At 40.2% G+C, this 19,864-nt stretch overlaps 1 pseudogene; it reads right to left on the reverse strand.

Moving 5' to 3' along the window:
* Positions 1 to 12,164: 12,164 nt before the first annotated feature.
* On the reverse strand, positions 12,165 to 14,945 carry LOC107130141 (nucleophosmin-like; annotated as a pseudogene).
* Between the last annotated feature and the right edge of the window lie 4,919 nt (positions 14,946 to 19,864).

Raw genomic sequence — 19,864 nt, forward strand, 5'->3', positions numbered from 1 at the left:
TAGATGTCTCCAGAATTCTTTTCAGCAAATGGAATGGTTCTACAGTGTTTCCCAATATAGACAGCTATTTGCATACCATATGTACCACACACTCCTGGGAAATAATGAATCACATGAAGTGTTAGAACTAGAAAGTGTCTTGGCGATCTACTTGCCCCAATCACCTCATTTTAAAATTGGCGCATTCCACAACATGCATCGAGACCATCTTGGAGCATTTACTTTTGAAGCATTTTGTTTAAGACCCCAGATAAGAAAATGAAGGCAATAGAGGTGAAGTGACTTGTCCAAGAGCAACAGTGAAGTATTAGTTGAAACTCCAGTCTGATACTCCTAGCTGTATCTTACTGGAAAACCACTGGAGAAAATGAAACCATTTTAATGTTCTACGCTTAAATAATAGTTATAATAGGCTAAGCGTGGCGGCTCACGCCTGTAATCCTGGCACTTTGGGAGGCCGAGGCAGGCAGATTGCTTGAGCCCAGGAGTTTGAGACCAGGCTGGGCAACATGGCAAGACTGCGTCTCCATAAAAAATAGAAAATTTAGCCGGACGAGGTGGCATGCACCTGTAGTTCCATCTGCTCTGGGACTGAGGCGCAAGGATCACCTGAGCCTGGGAGGTCAAGGCTGCAGTGAGCCGAAATAGTGACACTGCACTCCTACCTGGGCAACCGGAGTGAGACCCTGTCTGCAAATAATAATAATAATAAATAGTTTTACAAGTGTTAATTTGTTAATGTCAATCCCCAAAAGGAGGCACTGCTATGCCCATTTTACAGATGAGGATATTGAGGCACAAAGAGCAGAGTCAGAATTTGAACCTAGACAATCAGTATTTCACTCATTACTCCTACGTAGGTAATACCACAGTGTCTAAAGGGCTCGCTATTAAAGTTGCGAGAATTGTGCAGCTTCTCTCTGAAACTGTTGACTCTGAAGTTCGTGTCTACTTGCATTCCTCATCCTGCTTTTGGTGAAAAAGCAAATTGTTTGAAATGAGTAATTTATTATCTCATGCTAATAACTTCAGGCATTGAGATGAGCTGATGTGTCTAAGGCTCTGAGGAGGAAGCTAACTGGCCTCAGAATCACAGAAATGGGCGCCAGCCTTGTTGTAACCAGGTGAGCTAATCTGCTGGAATAGACAGTGGAGAGTATACAGATTGCATGGTTTTACATCTGGCTTCTGATAATAATTCCAGATTTAACAATCCTGTTTTAGAGGATGATTTTTCCTCATCCCTTGAATTCACTGCCAGCAGGGCATTTTTTTTTCTTTTTCTTTATGCAAATAGGAAAATGCATCCTAAATGAGGGTTTAAAAATTGAAAACATTGAAATATACAGGATGGAGTTAAATATGACTCCATTGTCTATCTGGATTCAGAAATGGTTTCTGCTTTATTTTATTTCATTTTGTCTATTAGAACCAAGGCCTCACTCTGTCACCCAGGCTGGAGTGCAGTGGTGCAATCACAGCTCACTGCAGCCTCTACTTCCTGACTCAAGCTATCATCCCACCTTGGCTTCTCAAAGTGCTGAGATTATAGGTGTGAGCCACCATGCCCAGCCAGTTTCTGCTTTTGTTAAAATTGTTCACAGTTTTATCCATTCATGTTCATTAAAAATGCTATTTAGAAAAGATAAATATTATACAAAATTTGAAGAAAAAAAAGAAAAGAGTTTCTGTTTCAGTCACAAATTGGGGTTATTGTGATGTGTATTTATAATGATGACCGTTAAACAAATGGGAAGAATACTGTGAATTCTATAACTCTATCAAAATCAGCCACATCCAGAAGCTTGCAGTGGTTAACCAAATGAATGATGACATACAGTAGTTCAGATCTATCATGTGCTCTTCTATCTAATCAGTCAATATTTCCTTGGCCCTCAAGCCAACATTCATTTTTTATGTATAACCTTCTTCATTATTTTGGAATTTTGGTAGGGTAACTACTAACAATTTCACAAATGTAGCACTCTAAAAGGAAAATAAATGGAGAATGAAAACAACTTGGCTACGTATAATATCATTGTGTGTTTTAATTTTTCTGTTTTTAAAATAAAAAATTGCATTGACAGTTTAAATAGCGCAAGTTTTTATTCCAGAAGATGTTGCAATAACTATTGTCACTAGATTATGTATGTGTCATTTTATTAAGTAGATTTTTTTCATGAAAGTAAATCAATGCATTTGAGGGATCTAAATTTTTTATGAAATAGTGGTGGTGATATCCAGACAGAATCTCCATTAATGGCAAATTATGGTTGATCAAATAATCTGAGTCTCATCAAAAAGGTTTTAAAGGGGCTGAGATAGAATCATAAATTATAAAAGCATAAAATTTTAGAGTTGAAAAGAACTTTAATATTTTTGTGCCGGGCGCGGTGGCTCATGCCTGTAATCCCAGCACTTTGGGAGGCCGAGGCGGGCGGATCACAAGGTCAGGAGTCTGAGACCAACCTGACCAACATAGTGAAATCCCATCTCTACTAAAAAATACAAAAAAATTAGCCAGCGTGGTGGTGCGCACCTGTAATCTCAGCTACTAAGGAGGCTGAGGCAGGAGAATCACTTGAACCTGGGAGGTGGAGGTTGCAGTGAGCCAAGATCGCACAACTGCACCCCAGCCAGGACAACAAAGCGAAAGTGTCTCAAAAAATAAATAAATATATAAAAATTTTAAAATAATCATTTTGTGCAAATCTATATCATACAAGTGGACCAGAGAAGCAAATTTTAGATTGCCCCAAATCACACAATCAGTAAAAAGAGCTGAGACTAGAACCAATTTGATTTTCATTTTGCTCTTAATGACTCTTCGACTACTAATTCCAGGAAAAGAGAAACACTGTACATCACTAATCTAATCTAACGTTTCTGCATTCAAGAAATCTTATTTGCAATACAAATGTTTGTGGTAACAGCCTTTCTGGGGCAAATTTAAATTTCATTTACACTTTACTGCCCTCTAGTGGGTCCCTCAAGTGTTTGGTCAATTGGCTCTACCTCTATCATTAGACCGTTTCAACTAAAGGTCAATCTAATGCCAGGTCCCTATTTTCTTGAAGATCTTTGCTAGTATTAGATTGTAGTGAAGATTCACATTGCAAAGTAACTTAATACACCTATCTGAGAGCACAAGGTGCCAAACATATTTTAGATTTAAATAAAGAGAGGAAAACTTTTTCCAGTAATAATGAAGTTGGGAGTGTGTGGCAACGGCATGTTGGTTATAGAAAACTGCTTTTAAGAGTTCTCATGTTTCTTCTCATCAAGCTTTAGTACTCACATCTTCTTCATATATGATATGGCGTGATCTTGCCTTTGTGGTTTAAATATCACACAATAAACAGAATATGCCAGTTTAAATAGCATCAGTTGAGTAAAAATTTTAACACTGCATTATCCACTGGTTTTACAAAGATAATGTATTCTACACCTCAAATACTAGCTTCAGTATGGCTCAGATATTCCCAGATGATAATTTCTTTGAATCTAATTTTCTTTTATACACACCTCAACAATTCACAGACTTAGTTTAACCATGGCATATAAGAAACTGTTCTGCCTCCAGGCTTTTGAGTTCACAGATAAAGCAGATGCACGACAGCCCATGGTGTTTTCAAACCCAAGTTTTACTATTCTGTACATGCACGTAGCAAAATCCCATCAAATTAATGTCATAGCCATCATAGGCCCCTAATAAAATTCTTAGCTAAGAATTCTCCGTGGCCCTACTGATTCTGTTTTCTATTACTGTAGATTAGTTCAAATTGTGTAGAATTTTATACACATGGAAAAATTAAGTATGTATTCTTTTGGGGGGAATCTGGCTCCTTTCACTCAGCATTATTGAGATATATCCATGTTGTTGCCTATATCAATAGTTCATTCTTTATATTGCTGAATGGATAGGACTGTTGAATGACTAAACCCCAATTCTTTTATCCCTTTATTTGTTTGTAACTGTTTTCCTTGCACTCATTATTTGCTTCTTTTTTCCCTTCTCTTTTTCTGATTTCTCTGGTTTTAACTGAACATTTCATAGGTTTTTACTTTACCTTCCTTCTTAGCATATCAATCATAGTTCTTTTTAAAACTTCTTTAGTGGTTGCCCTAGTGTTTGCACTATGCATTTGCAAGTAATCTAAATCCCTTTCAACTAACACTATACCAAGTTTGTCCAATCTGCAATCCATGGACGGCATGCAGCCCAGGATGGCTTTGAATACGGCCCAACACAAATTTGTAAACTTTCTTAAAACATTGTAAGATTTTTTTTTGCTTATTTTCTTTAGTTCATCAGCTATTATTAGTATATTTTATGTGGGACCCAAGACAATTCTTCTTCTAATGTGGCCCATAGAAGTCAAAAGATTGGATACCCCCACACTGTACTGCTTCATGGGCAGGTAGCTATATTATAATAGGGTATTCCCAATTCCTCCCTCCCTTCCCTTAACACATTGTAATTTATTTAATTTATCTGTTCTTTGGTGTCATTCATTTTGAAAAACTTTCATCCATTTTTACTTCAAATATTTTATTTGCTTCGTTCTCTCTTTCTTTTCCTTCCAATCACTCATATGTTACATCTTTTGAAATCATCACACAGTCTTGGATATTCTGCTCTTTTTTTTTTCTCTTTGCATTGTAGTTTGGGAAATTTCTATGGACATGTCTTCAAGTTCATTGGTTCTTTCTTTGGCCATGCCCAACCTATTAATGAAGCCATTTTAAATTTTCAGAATTTCCTGTTGATTCATTTTTAAGGTTTTCCTCTCTCTGTTGACATTACCCACGTGTTCTTGCATGTTGTCTGCTTTTCCCATTCTAGCCCTTAACATATTAATTATAGTTATTTTAAATTCCTGGTCGGACAGTTCTAAAACCTGTGTCATATCTGAGTCTGGTTCTCTTGCTTTGTCTCTTCAGATTGTTTTCTTCTTGTCTCCTAGTGTGCCTTATTGAAAGCTGGACATGAATAATCAGATACTAGGAAATGAGGTAAATGTGAGGCTTTATGTTTATCTGGAGAAGTTATGCTGTGGTTGCTCTTTGCTATAGCTGTAAGTATCTGTGGCCAGTTTCCTTCAATGTCCATGTTTTTATCTCCTCTGTTGTCTTGAGTATCCCTAAGAGCACCTTCTAACATAAAGTATCTGCCTTGAAACTCTCAGCTGTTAGCCACTGATGTCCTGTACCGCTGTTGATATGGTGTAAATGTCGGGAAGGGAAAGCAGTCTATAACGCTATGATTAAATCTCAGTCTAGCAGTGGACCATTGTCCCTGGGTTGACACCTTCACAAATGTTTCTTAACCTTTTTTCTCCAGGTGAGACGGGAAGGATAGCAGGGCTTAAGTTGAGGAATTGCCCCTCTCCTAAGCTCATAAGACTCTGGTAAAGTCCTTTTCTCAAGAAGAGTAGATTTTTGTTATGGAAAAATGCTTTGAGAGTATTTCAAAATGATTACTGCTAAGTTTTCTCTTAGCTCTTCACCATGAGAACCTGGTGGGGCTTCTGGGAATAACCCATGAAAGTGTGCCACCTACAATAGCCTCCCCCCAACTCCAAGACTGTGGATCCCAGGAGTATCTCATGCTCACATTAGTCCATACTCAGCCTCCAGGAATTTGTCAAAATAACCATTTAGTATTCCCATCAGTTTATGGCTTCAGTAGCTTCTGCTCCAGGTAAGCTGATCTCGGCTCGACTCTCCATGCCAGCCTGTTCCTCCAGATTTCAGGGTGGTGGTTTGCCTTGCTACATCAAATTTCTGATAGGTCTAAGAACAGTTATGAATTTTTAGTTTGTTCATTTTTTTTTTCTTATTGTAAGAATGGGAATGACAACTTTCCAGCTCTTTACCTGGTAGAGCTCATTATAAGAAAAGCTTAAAGAAGGGAGGCTGACCCCATTCGGGAAGTTAGGCTTCCAGAATCACTATCCATTCTCCTGCTAATAGATATTTAGATTATGTCCAATTTCAAGCTTTTATTAATAAAACTGCTACAAAAATTCATGTACAAGACTTTGCATGGATGTATGATTTCATTTCTCTTGTGTAAATACCTAGAGTGGAACAGCTGGATCATTATATGGTAGCCATATATTTAACTTTCTAAGAAACTGACACACTCTTTTCCAAAGTGGTTGTATCATTTTACTTTCTTACCAACAAGGTGTAAGAGTTCTGGTTGCTCAACACCCTCACCAACACTTGCACATATAAGGAACTTTTGAAGGAAACATACAGATGGTCCCCAACTTAAAACTGTTCTACTTAACAATTTTTTGACTTCACAGTGGTGTGCAAGCGATATGCATTCAATAGAGACTGTACTTTCGAATTTTCATGTAATATAATCATCATTATCTTGGTATAAAATATTCAGAAAATATGCAGGTCCATTAAAGAAACCTGGAACATCAAGATTTTTAAATATTCAGCGATGATTCAGCAGCTTTAGTGTTCAGTAAGAGTTACTGTGTTTTTTTCCAAAAGTCATTAATTTAGCCATTTAAAACCAATATAGATAGGCCGGGCACAGTGGCTGACTCCTGTAATCCCAGCACTTTGGGAGGCCAAGGCAGGTGGATCACGAGGTCAGGAGATTGAGACCAGCCTGGCCAACATGGTGAAACCCTGTCTCTACTAGAAATACAAAAATTAGCCAGGCATGGTGGTGTGCATCTGTAATCCCAGCTACTCAGGAAGCTGAGGCAGGAAAATCACTTGAACCCAGGAGGCAGACGTAGCACTGAGCCAAGATCACACCACTGCACTCCAGCCTGGGTGACAGAGTGAGACTCCGTCTAAAAATAACAGAACTAATACAGATAAAAGAGAAAAAGACATCTATCATAGAGCAGGATCAAATTTTGTGACAGTCAATTAAAGGAGATAACAATTATATCATCTGAGAAAAGTCTAACTAGAGATGGGGCTTAGACACTCTCTTGCTTTTCTTCTAGGTAGGTTAATAGAGTTCACTTTTGTCAAGGAGCTGACAATCCCTCCTTTCCTTTCTTTGTTATCCTGCAGCTGGTGGAGCAGAAATATGAGCCATGTAGTGACATCAGAGCTAGAATACAGCTGCAGAGCCAGATTCTAACAGTCATTAGTCAAAGGCACCACTCCATCTACAAATCTGGAGTTGGATTGTGGGCCCTGGGCACTCTGTAGCAACTCTACAAGTGTCATTGTCGATAACAAATTCATTTCTTAAGGAAAGTTTAAATTCAAAATCAGAGGAATGTGGGTTACAGATCTCAGCTGTCATTTATTAACTGTGTCTCTTGGTCACATGAATTAGCCTTTCTAAATGCCATCTCTTCATTAGTAGAGAGGAGTAATAAATATTACCTACCACATGAAATTTTTGAAAGGATTTAAGGAGATAATACATTAGAAGTCCTCAGCACAGTGGCTAATATTTAGAACCACTCAATAAATATTAGCTCTATCTTTTGCTTCATAATAGATGATGTTACTGGATTTCTCTTCAAGCTTCTAGCATGTTCAATGGATGCTTATCTTAGAGTCGGATCCTATAGCAAAGAGGGTTAGTAGACTAGTTATACTCATATGAGTCATTTGAGAAACATATGTGGTGCCAAAGTTAAGTGTTACAAACAGTACTATAGACAAGGAGTCTTAAAAGAGGGAATCAGAAAATGAGAAACATCTCAACATTTATTTTTATTTATTTATTTATTTTTGAGTCAGAGTCTCACTCTGTCACCCAGGCTAGAGTGCAGTGGCGCCATCTTGGTTCACTGCAACCTCGGCATCCCAGGTTCAAGCGATTCTCCTGCCTCAGCCTCCCGAGTAGCTGGGATTACAGGCGCCCACCACCACGCCCGGCGAATTTTTGTATTTTTAGTAGACACGGGGTTTCACCATGTTGGCCAGGCTGGTCTCAAACTCCTGACCTCAGGCAGTCTGCCCGCCTCAGCCTCCCAAAGTGCTGGAATTACAGGCATGAGCCACCATGCCCGGCCTCAACATTTATTTAATACTCACCAAATTCCCGGCACTATACCAGGACATTAAGTATTAGTTCTCTGTGCCACAGCTATGTGAGGAAGGGCTTGATAGATAGGTAGATCATGATGCTCAGAGAAGAGCATGGCCACACAGCTGGTGAGGGGAAGGCAATGATTTAGACCCATGTGGATGTGACCACAAAGCCTCTGCTAGGCCTTGGATACCCAAAAGGTGGGTTGGACTTGCATCTGCAGAGGAAAGGGAGAAGAGCAGCCTTAGAAAAGGAACTAAGTTTTGGAGCCAAGCTAAGTAAAATGTGTTCTGGAAACACTGATTCTCAGGCCCCCAACAGCTTCCGAGTAGCACTTCTAGGGAAGGTTTTGTTGATGAACATACTGCCACTACAGGGGATCTTTATTTGTTGACTTGTTAGCACATAAAATGAAAATATACTTATCACTGTGTCTTGCAACAGTTAGAAGACAGCAGTCAAACTTCCATTTATTCACGCATACTATCAGATTGCCCTTGAATAATACTATTTCTCCATCTTCCAAAGACATTTTTCTGCCTAGTTAATTATGTAATCAGTAGCAGGTTAAAAGTATGAGCTTTTCTGAAAAGTGGGTAAATCAAATTCTTACAAATTCTTAAGCTAAAAAAAAGACTGGTTTTGAGACAAGACAGATGCATTGCTTTTTCTTTTGTGTAACCCATTTCGCTAAGCTTAAAACTGAAACCTGAGAATTTCTTTACTGGGACCAAGACCCTGAAATTTAACAAATATTTACCGTCCTTAAAAATCTTCAAACACTTTCAAACAACAACTTAAAGAAGTAAGTAAATCCATGAAAGATGATATAATTTAAAACTACAGAACTTAGAAATAACTTGCTCCTTTTTTTTTCTTTTTTTTTTTTTCGAGACGGAGTCTTGCTCTGTCACCCAGGCTGGAGTGCAGTGGTGTGATCTTGGCTCTATGCAATCTCCACCTCTCGGGTTCAAGCAATTCCCCTGCCTCAGCTTTCCGAGTAGCTGGGACTACAGGCGTGTACCACCATGCCTGGCCACTTTTTTTTGTATTTTAGTAGAGATGGGGTTTCACCATGTTAGCCGTGATGGTCTCGGTCTCCTGACCTCGTGATCTGCCTGCCTTGGCCTCCCAAAGTGCTGGGATTACAGGCGTGAGCCACTGTACTCGGCCTAACTTGCTCATTTTATAGATGAAAAACATGAGATCGGAGAGCAAAATAACTTTCCAGGTTTACATTACCAGTTGGTAGCATTTTCTAACTCCCAAACTAGTGTTCTGTCTGCTTTCATATACCATAATACTAACTCTACTGGTATACTACTAATTTTTTGCATTACTAAAGAACACTTTAAAAATGATCACCACCAAAACACCACCATTCTCCTGCTACTCTGATGTAAATCATTTTTATCTTTGTTCACTACCTTCCAGTCTTCACTCATATCTGTATTTATATGGTCCGAACAATAATACACATCTATATACTATTTTTTCTATTTTTTATTTATGACTGTAATGTAAGAGCTGTTTATGTTGCTATTAGCCTTTGGTGTCACAGCCCTTGAGGTAGACATATAATGATTAATTATTTTCCTATTGTTGAACGTTTTGTCACTTTCCCAATTTTATTTTTTTCCCCCTTTTTTGAGTTTTTTCTTTCCTTTTCTTTTTTTTTTTTTTTTTTTTTTTTTTTTTTTGAGATGGAGTCTCACTCTGTCACCCAGGTTGAAGTGCAATGGCACAATCTCAGCTCATTGTAACCTCTGCCTCCTGGGTTCAAGTGATTCTCCTGCCTCAGCCTCCCGAGTAGCCAGGATTACAAGCATGCACCACCACGACTGGCTAATTTTTTGTATTTTTGGTAGAGGCAGGGTTTCACCATGTTGCCCAGGTTGGTCTTGAACTCCTGAGCTCAGGTGATCCACCCACCTCAGCCTCCCAAAGTGCTAGGATTACAGGTTTGAGCCACCGTGCCCGGCCTGAATTTTTCTTGGAATAAATTCTAGGAGATGAAATTTCAGCCTCAAAACCTATAAACATTTCTATGGCCCCTATGAACATTATTATTAGAGTATTCATAAATTGGCTTTCCTAGTTGGTCACATTTTATTTTACGAAATGAAATGTGGTAAGAAAGGACTTGTGGGAGTAGGGGGTACAATTCTAAATTTCACAGGCCTGAACCTGTTTGTAGAAGGCACAATACCCACTATTTTCCAAGAGATAATGTAGGAAATGAAAGAAAGTGAGGCTGGCTTGGTTACAGTGGTAAGCAACAGCTATTATTGCTATGGATTAATGCATATTACTGACTCTATCTGAAGGAATTTGGTGGTCTGGACTTTTACTGAGCAAAGACTCCCTTTCTCAAGACATCGAGATTTAGTTTACAACAACCACCTCCAAACAGCAAAAATTCTATTGGCATTGGGGTTTAAAAAACATACTGCCTTTAAAAATTGGTTTGTTAGGTGCCCAGTTAAGTGCCCAGGAGAGAGAACTGAGAGGAAAATTTCGCTCAAATGCATCAAACTCAGTCTTAAATTACTGAGAGGAGAATAAACTAATTTCATGCAAATATATTTTTAGACTTACACTTTTTACACTGAATTTTCATTATGAATGTGATTAATGTATTTTCCATTACCATATTTAACCAAGAAGGTTTTGTGCGATTACAATTCCATTTGTATAACTTGTAGACTTTGGCAAGCAGTGAGGTGGAGGAGTGGGTATGCATGCTAGCAGATTTGGGATATCCTTTGTGGACATCATCATAGAAGAAAAAGTGTTTGAATACTACAAATTTGAAGTAAAAGGTCAGATAATTCACAATCATGAATTAAGCTGCCACTGAGGCAGACCCAACAATATTAAATTACAATGTCAACAGTATTGTGGAAACGCTCTGCTTTCCAAATACCAAAGTAAATTCAGCCCTAAGAAAGTTAGCCACAGGTGTTTATTGAGCACTCAGTATGACCTCAGCCACTGCGTCAGGCATCTTGGGGAGATTGACAAGCAGCATGTTTCATGATGTTGAAGAAAGAGTGACGACAAGGAATAGGAGACATGAGTTATCATTCTGACTTTGTGCTCCATGAGTAAATCACTTCCTCTTTGGGTCTTAATTTCCTCTTTTGGAAAATGAGAAGATTAACATAGATCCACCATAGCCGGTAGGTTTTATCTCAGATATAATACCACTGAACTTATAGTGGCTGACTGGAGTGCTGTGATGGAAATAATCCTAAGGCAATGTGTGGGCTTAGGGGGACAACACTCTTCAATAACATAGCTACGTCTCTACAGGTTCACAATGGAGCGGGAGTACATGTGCTATTACTTACTGACCTTGGTCTCATGAACTCAGCAGCTCTGATATTTGTTGACGTTAATGAAGACAAAATTCTTGCCTAAAGTAAGCTAAAATCTGGGTTGGGGAGATAAGACCAATAACCACAAATTATAATGAATAATCAAGATAAAATAAGTATAAGGGCTAATTTTTTCAGTAAATATGATAAATATCAAAACCAGAAAAAAAGAAGATCAATAAAGACCTGAGTAGTTAAGGATATTTTCTTGGAGGAAAAAAACACTTCAACTGAGACTTAAGACCAGGGCATGATAATAATATGAGTACTAAAACAATACTAAATACTGAAAAGATAATATAAATATTTATAATTATATAGCACTTTAGAGTTTACACATCATTTTGGCATATTGCCGAATTTTAAGAGAATTTCAAATGTGTTTTATGCTTTCAGAATGTTTTATAATTTACAGTGTTCACAATCATTATAACATTTAATCTCAGAATAATCTGAGAGGTAGGCATCATTGGCCCTATCTGATAAATGAGGAGTTTAGTAAAGTTAAGTGACTTATTCAAGAAATGTCACAAAGTTAATAAGGTGCAAAGTTTGTAAAAGACCTAGAGTCCAAAGCTGGACTAAGGTAGGTCTATCAGTCAGGGTTGAACATAAAAACAAAGTAAGTGTTCACTAATTCAGAAAGACTGATTTTTATATAACCATGGTAACAAGAAGTCACCAAAACTGATTTTAAACCTGTTCTATTGATCAACAACTTGTCTCAGTGACTGCTTTTGCAAGCCAACCAATCAGTGTCAACCCTCACTTCTACAAGTCAGCTAGGCAGGATGGACTCATTTCAATAAACATGCCTCTGAGTGCCGCCAATCAACAACAGTCTCAGAGAGTGCTTCTGCAGATGTTGCCAACACATTTACGTCTCTAAATGTCCTCCAATCCCTGAAATCCATGCTTCCCCAGAGCCTTATATAATATTAGCAGAAGGTTCTGCTCAGAGAGAATGTGCCTGACTAACATAGCTCTCCCTTTCAATAGTAAGCAATACATTTACTTCCCACTCACCCCAGATATTGAGTGCTGGTCTCATCACCCTTTGACAAGGTCAAGTCATGAAAACAGAAACCACTTTGGGTATTTCAAACAAAGTTAATAGAATGAACTGCTTGCATAGGGTTGGAAGGACTGTGACAGCACAAAAGGGACAGTGAGGTAACCCACAGATTAATAGCTCTAGGTGAGCAAAAAGCTTATAAACTATTGGTGAAATGAAAATGTGTACCCAACTCATGACAAGCCTTCTTTCAGGCACTGCTCTACAGGAAGGAACAAGACAAATGAGGTCCTGGGTTTCATGGGGTCCACATCCTAGGTGGGGTTAAAGATAGACAGTCTAGGCCAGGCGCGGTGGCTCATGCCTGTAATCCCAGCACTATGGGAGGTCAAGGCGGGCAGATCACCTGAAGTCAGGAGTTTGAGACCAGCGTGGCCAACATGGTGAAACCCTGTCTCTACTGAAAATACAAAAATCTGCTAGGCGTGGTGGTGCGTGCCTGTAATCCTAGCTACTCAGGGGGCTGAGGCAGTAGAATCGCTTGAATCCAGGAGGCAGAGGTTGCAGTGAGCCAAGATCATGCCATTGCACTCTAGCCTGGGTGACAAGAGTGGAACTCCATCTCAAAAAAGAAAAAAGATGAATAGTCTAAAAATAAAGCAAGATAAACAAGGGAAATTCATATGCAGTCACATGACGACAATACAAGAGAGTGAGATGATGGAGACTAGGGGTCAGGCAAGGCCTGTCTCAGCACATGGAGCTCATGCTAGGCAGCTCAGGGCCACCCTGCCAGGCCTGGGGCCAGAGCCTCTGGGCAGAGGGAACCATCACTATGAATGCCCTGACCACTGGTACCAGAAAAGGTTTTGTGCTCTTCCCTGTCACCGGTCCTTCTGTGTCAAACTGTTCATCCCTAAACACCAATCTCACTGAAATAAACATTAGCTACATCTTTGTGAAAGCTTTTCTTCCTTTTTTCTTCAAATACTGGGTGTATTCCACATGTTTATTTTTGTCTTCTCACCATTTCCATGTCTGACCATCACTACTACTATGTCCCGTAGTACCATTTCACACATACTTAAAACCAAGCAAAGGGCAGAGTTCTACCTTTAAATACTAAACAGGCGTTTCAGACAACACATTCTTGGCGATGGAATCCAGACATTTCTCAAACATGGTAGGGAAAGTTCTCACCCTGCATTATAAAAAGGACAGCCAGATATCAACTGTCACACAAATGAAATAAGATGAAAACATGTGAACAACCTGTTTAAACTATTCTTAAAGAGGCTTCCTCCACTGCCAGAGATCTCAAATAGCCTCCTGGTCAGTCACCCGGAAGCAATTCTTCACATAACTGATGAACCTGGCCTCCACTTTGGGAAGAAAACCACCTTCATCGGCCAGGCACGGTGGCTCAAGCCTGTAATCCCAGCACTTTGGGAGGCCGAGACGGGCGGATCACGACGTCAGGAGATGGAGACCATCCTGGCTAACACGGTGAAACCCCGTCTCTACTAAAAAATACAAAATACTAGCAGGGCGAGGTGGCGGGCGCCTGTAGTCCCAGCTACTCGGGAGGCTGAGGCAGGAGAATGGCGTAGACCCGGGAGGCGGAGCTTGCAGTGAGCTGAGATCCGGCCACCGCACTCCAGCCCGGGCCACAGAGCGAGACTCCGTCTCAAAAAACAAAAAAGAAAACCACCTTCATCTATTCTTGCTTGCAGTTTTGCTTTAATGTCTTCTACAGAACTAAGTCCTTTTGGTGTTTTAAAAGTTTTTTCTTGTGCTTTGAAGGATTCTTGACCTTTTAATCTCATGTTGATGGTTTTGAGTCTTTTCCATTCTGGTTTTGTTGTTTTGCATTTTGGGTTGAAATACCTCCTGTAGATTTCTTCACTGAAGATTTTTCTTCAGTTTCCTCTTCAGCAAAATCATCATCATTATCACCTTCTTCATCATCATCTTTGTCAGCAGCACGTTTTACTTTTTGCTGTGGAAACTTGCTACCACCTGCAGGGCAGATCGATTTCCAGATATACTTAAGAGTTTCCCATCCTCCTCCTCTTTGTTTTCTGACTCTGCAGCTTCCTCCACAGCTACTAAGTGTTGTCCACTCATATGCACTGGCCCTGAAACATATTTCAACGGTAAGACCATGGGTGGTGTTATTTTAAAGCCCCCAAGGGAAACTGTTGGCTATACAGATGTTTTCAAAGTTGCCAGTGTTACCTTAATTGGACTGCCTTCATTATTCATGATCTCTGCTTCAACAATGTGCAATTCATCCTTTGCACCGGCCCCTAAACTGGTGGTTCTTAAAGATAACTGGTGCTCATTTGTATCATTATCCACCTTAAAGTGACAACCTTTGTCACCCTTTAGTTCCCAACTAAAAGGATAGTTCTGGGCCTTAGGAGGCTTAAGTACATGTCCATCAAATCTTCCATAGGGTGGCGGCACACACTTAGATGGGAGAGGAGGGGAGTGGAGATAAAGGATTACTGCTCCAGAGAACAGCTGCACAGGTTGGAATCACACCGGTTTCTTTTTCTCTCTTATTTAAATCTGGAAACAGGACGAAGTCCATAAAGTGTGTCTGTGACTCTGGCTGGATGATTGGCCAACTGTTTTCCCCATAATATACCATAAAGGGGAAAAGAAAAGGGGAAAAAAATACCTGCTGGGGAGGAAAATACAGAACAGATGGTGATGTTTACCCCTTCATTCACCTTTGCATATGTGAGAAATGCTTGCGAAACTTCTAGGAACTGGGTGTTGCCAGAAGGAAAAAAAACACATAAAAGCTAATTACTAGTAAATAACAGCATCAATAAGCCTAATCACACCTGGGGTGGTTGAGCTGGAAATAGAAAACCCAGCTTATCACATTCTTACAAGCCTGTCACTTGTGGTAATCAGAGCTTAAAAAGGGAGAGGGACTTTTCAGGGTAAAGTCCCGTTATTAGTTCTTAGCAGTGACGGTCTTGTTTAGGCTAATTGTAAAATACTGCTTCTTTAAAAGCAGATGTAAACCTTTATGGCAGGAAAAGAGAAAGACATTTAAGTAGGGAGGGTGAGTGTGAAACAGACTGAAGAAGGCTGAGCATATAAATCAGGAGAGATAGGTTAGTTTTCAGTTCTGCTTTAACCAAATGTGCGAATCCTCTGGGCCCAGGTTCTCCCCATCTGTGGAAAGGGAGGATTGGACCAGAGTGGTGGTTTCTAGTGATTTTCAATCTGTTGCTGAATCTTTTCTTTAAGTGGTATCTTACACAGAAGCCCTACATCAAAAGTAATTTTATTTTTTTAAAGGTGGTGTCTGGCAATATTGTCCAGGCTGCAGTGCATTGTCTATTCACAGGCCTGATCACAGCTCACTGCAGCCTCGAACTTTCTGAGCTCAAGCGACCTTCCTGTCTCAGGTCTCCTGAGTAGCTGGGATTACACATGTCTGTCACTGCACCACACTCTAATCTTAAAGATGAAGTTGCTCTGATTGATGATGAGGTGGCAGACCCAGAAACCTATTTATTCATTCACAGATACACCAAAACAATAAATTTTTTTTGGAAATTTTTTTAGTATTCTTACTGCCTGGGAAACATGGTGGGGGGGGGGCAGATGATAAATAAACATGGTAAGCAAACAAATTCTGTGATAGTTAGAAGGCGATACATGTAACAGAATAAAGAAAGTAAGCTAGGGGAAGGGAAGTCCACAGTGTCCAGTTGGTGTGGAGGTAAATGCTATAGAGAAGGGAGTCAGGGAAGGCCCCAGGGAGAAAGTGAGGTTTGAGCAAAGACCTGAAAAGTGGGTGAGGGAACTACCAAGCACATGTCTGGGAGACGAGTTTCCCAGGCAGAGGATTAGCTGGAGCAAAGGCTTTCCACGTGAACATCTCTGTGCGCTGGAGGAACAGCAAGGAAGTCAGGATGGCGGGAGTGCAGTGAACCAGGAGGTCAGTCATGGGAGATGAGTAGAGGGGAACCGGGGGCTGGATGATGCAAGACCTTGCAGAGTCTTGTCAGGAATTTGGCTTTTATGCTCAGTGACATGGAGAACACTGCATAGTTGTGAGCAGGGGAGAGACCTGATGTGACTTCTGTTTTAACAGGCTCACTTTTGTTGCTGTATTGAGAATAGACTAGATAGTTATGAGAACGGAAGCAAAGAGGCCAGTTAGGAGGCTAGTGTCTGATTCAGGCCAGAAATGAGGTTGCTCACACCAGGGTAGTAGCAGTAACAGGCAGTGAGAAATGTATCAAGGGTCTGGATATAGTTTCAAGGCCCACCCCTCAGCCTCTTCCTCATTCCCATAGCTGCTTCTGGGGACCTCCTGGAATCCCTGAGACTTCCAGGAGCGCAGTTTGCAAATCCATGGGTCTGATGACCTGCAAGTCTCCCTTCAGGTTCTGGACTCCAGCTCCAAGGGGATCCAGAACACTAACATTCAAGGAGCTATAAGAGGCATGGCATGATCTGCTGGGCCTAATTTTTGTTTCCAACCAAAACATTTACATTTTGAATAATGAGAAATATTTTAGCTTATAAATCATCATCAGTTTCTATCCCAAGCCCACTTTCACACCAGCCGTTCCGGCCTCATGTTTTGGCTGCAGGCAGTAAGTCCAGTGAAGGCCTCAAATGTGCAGTCATTTCCTTATGCGTATGTTCAACTCTCTTCTCTGGATGACAGAGATGAGCATCCTCTTGGGACCCCAAGACCCAAATCCCTCCACAAGATGACCTCTGTGCTGTCTGCACTGTGATATTCATAACTTAGGATTTTATATACAGTGGGTTCTCAAAGGAAATAGGTAGTGTTGATTCAAATCTGTGACAATAACTCCACATAAAACAATATTATAAACAGCAAAATTGCAAAGAGTTGCAAGGTGGATGTATGTTTCTGTTCACTTTAGCCAAATCTCATAGGTAGCTGCCCGTGATATGATCTGAGGGGCACAGAGGGCCCACCTACCTAAATTATCTCCTCCCATAGGCTTCTATTTCTGGAATCATCCAAATTTAGGCCAGGATGTTGAATAGGATTTATCTCAAATACCAAATGTGATCAATTAGTAAAGTCTGTCTGGAACAATGTGTTGAGGATGGAAAAGAAACATCCAAAATCAACATCAACAAAGAAGAACTGTATTTGATTAGTAATGTCTGCTATGGCCACAGGATGAGAAAAATTTTTAATACATTTTATCCCTATTTTAAGCTTTTATTTTATGTTAAAAGTCCCTGTATTCAGAAGGTGCCAGTAAAAATACAAACATGAACAGGAAGAGTTCCAGTAATGAAGCAAGTTGAATATCCATTCACATGTTCTGTATGTCTCAAAGAGTAAACTCTATTTCTTAAGTATGTACCTGAATCTTTAACTGGAGGTAGCCTGGCCCAAATCTGCTTTGTTAGGAATTGTTATATGCAAATCTGGTAACATTGTTAGGAATTGTTGTATGCAAATCTGGTAACATTCAACCCAGCTGTTTTGTCTGTTACTTTTTGGCATCATACAAGTTATTTTTGAGCACCCACTATTTGCAAGGCACAATTAGATGCTTTCTATATAATATGTCAGACTCTTACCACAACCCAGCAAGTATGTATGATTTAACTCCATTTTCCAGAGAAGGGACTGGGATGTCACACTGCTACGGGTAGCAGACAGAGGTTCTGAATCCAGTTCTGCCCACCTGCAACACCTGGCTCTTTCCCTCTTTTAAACATTTGCAATGGGACCTCCAAGCTCAAGCACAGCCTCCTGTAAAGGGGAGATTACCAACAAATGGATGTCACCAGCTGACAAACGATGAAGCTGTTCATCTCAAAGATGACTCTAGTAGCCTAAGCCTGGTGATCTTTGTGATTTCACTAAGTAAAGCCCCGAGGGCAATTAACACTGATTCAATAAAGGCCAAAGCCCTTACCCAATCATTTGTTTGCATCTCTTCAATAAAATAGAAATGTCAGCTGGACGTGACGTGCCTCATACTGCCAGTGATATTTTGAAAGTAATGACTGTTTTCTCAGAGCCCACATTTCTTCTCCAGCCTCCTCCCTTCCCTGTTGCTCCCCAAGCCACCTCCTGTCAGAGTGGTTGCTGGGAAAAATCAGGTTCCCAAATGCTGACTCAGGAGTGGAAAGTTCTCCAGAAAATGTACCAAATTTTTAGATCTGCATTTCTGATCTTTATAGGGAAGAAACATTTAGTTGCTGGTTTCCACTGGCACACATCTGATGAATGTAGGGTATAAGAAGCAAAATTTCAAATAAGCATTTTTGCCTGATGCATCGTTCATAAAGCTCGCAAGAGGAGACACTGACAGGTTTCACCCACAAGTTTTTAACCCACAGTGCCTATTGTGCACACAGGGAAATCAACATGGCCTGTGTAATGAAGGAGGGCACTATGGAGGAGGCACGAATTCCTGTGTTTGCATCTCTCTCTCATTGAAAGTTTGGAAACCTGACTGAGGCTCTGGGATCAGACTTCCTCAGTTTGAATCCCAGCTTTACCTCTTGCTAACTTTGTGACCTTGGACGTATCTTTTTAACCTCTCTGTACTTCGCTTTCCTCAACTATATAAACCGGGTATTGTAATTGAGCCTACAAAAATCCTGGAGTGTTGTAAAAACAAAATATGATACTGGGAATAAAAGGTTTAGCATAGCTTAGTATTATATTGTATAAGCTCAGTAAGTAGTTGCTGTTATTGTTATTACTCTTATTGTTTACATTTGGGTATAGGATATGGACAACTGTCACCTTCACACTTGCAACAGGGGTGCACAAGGGTATTGTGAAGCAGGGCAAGAAGTTGGATCTTTAAAATGTGCTTGGCAATAGCAAGTCCCTGTTTTTCTCTCTCTCTCTCTCTCTCTCTCTCTTTCCAGTCTACTGTCATCAGACATCTTCTGTGAAGTGGAGGGACTATTAGGCAGAGGCCATGCTGCAACCATTACCAACTTATATCAAACTAGGCCTAAGTGACCTCAGAGGAAAGAAAAGCAACAGAATCTCTAGGGAAGCCTTGACTGGCCCAGCTTAATCATGGGACCCTCCCAGGGCCAATCACAGTGGCAAAGGGAAGGGGGTACTTCTGTTGGCTGTTGAACAAAACCTCACCGGGCAGTGGAGGGGAGCTCCTCGGGGGATGGGAATGCTGTCCTGGAAGAGAGAGGACAGGTATGCTGCCAAGACAAAAACAACAGATGTTGGTCCTCCAACACTCACTCTCAGTACATGAAAATAAGCTGCTCTGGCCACACATGAGTACATCACTCTATGAATAACCAAATAACATTCTTTGTGATTTAAAAAAATTGTTATATAAACCAACTTGGAAGCTTAAAACCAAAAGCAACAAAAAAGCATATATAAATATGCCTTATATATATATCATATATATATATTCT

Source organism: Macaca fascicularis, chromosome 7 (assembly GCF_037993035.2).
Source record: "Macaca fascicularis isolate 582-1 chromosome 7, T2T-MFA8v1.1".
In the NCBI taxonomy this organism is placed as follows: domain Eukaryota; kingdom Metazoa; phylum Chordata; class Mammalia; order Primates; family Cercopithecidae; genus Macaca; species Macaca fascicularis.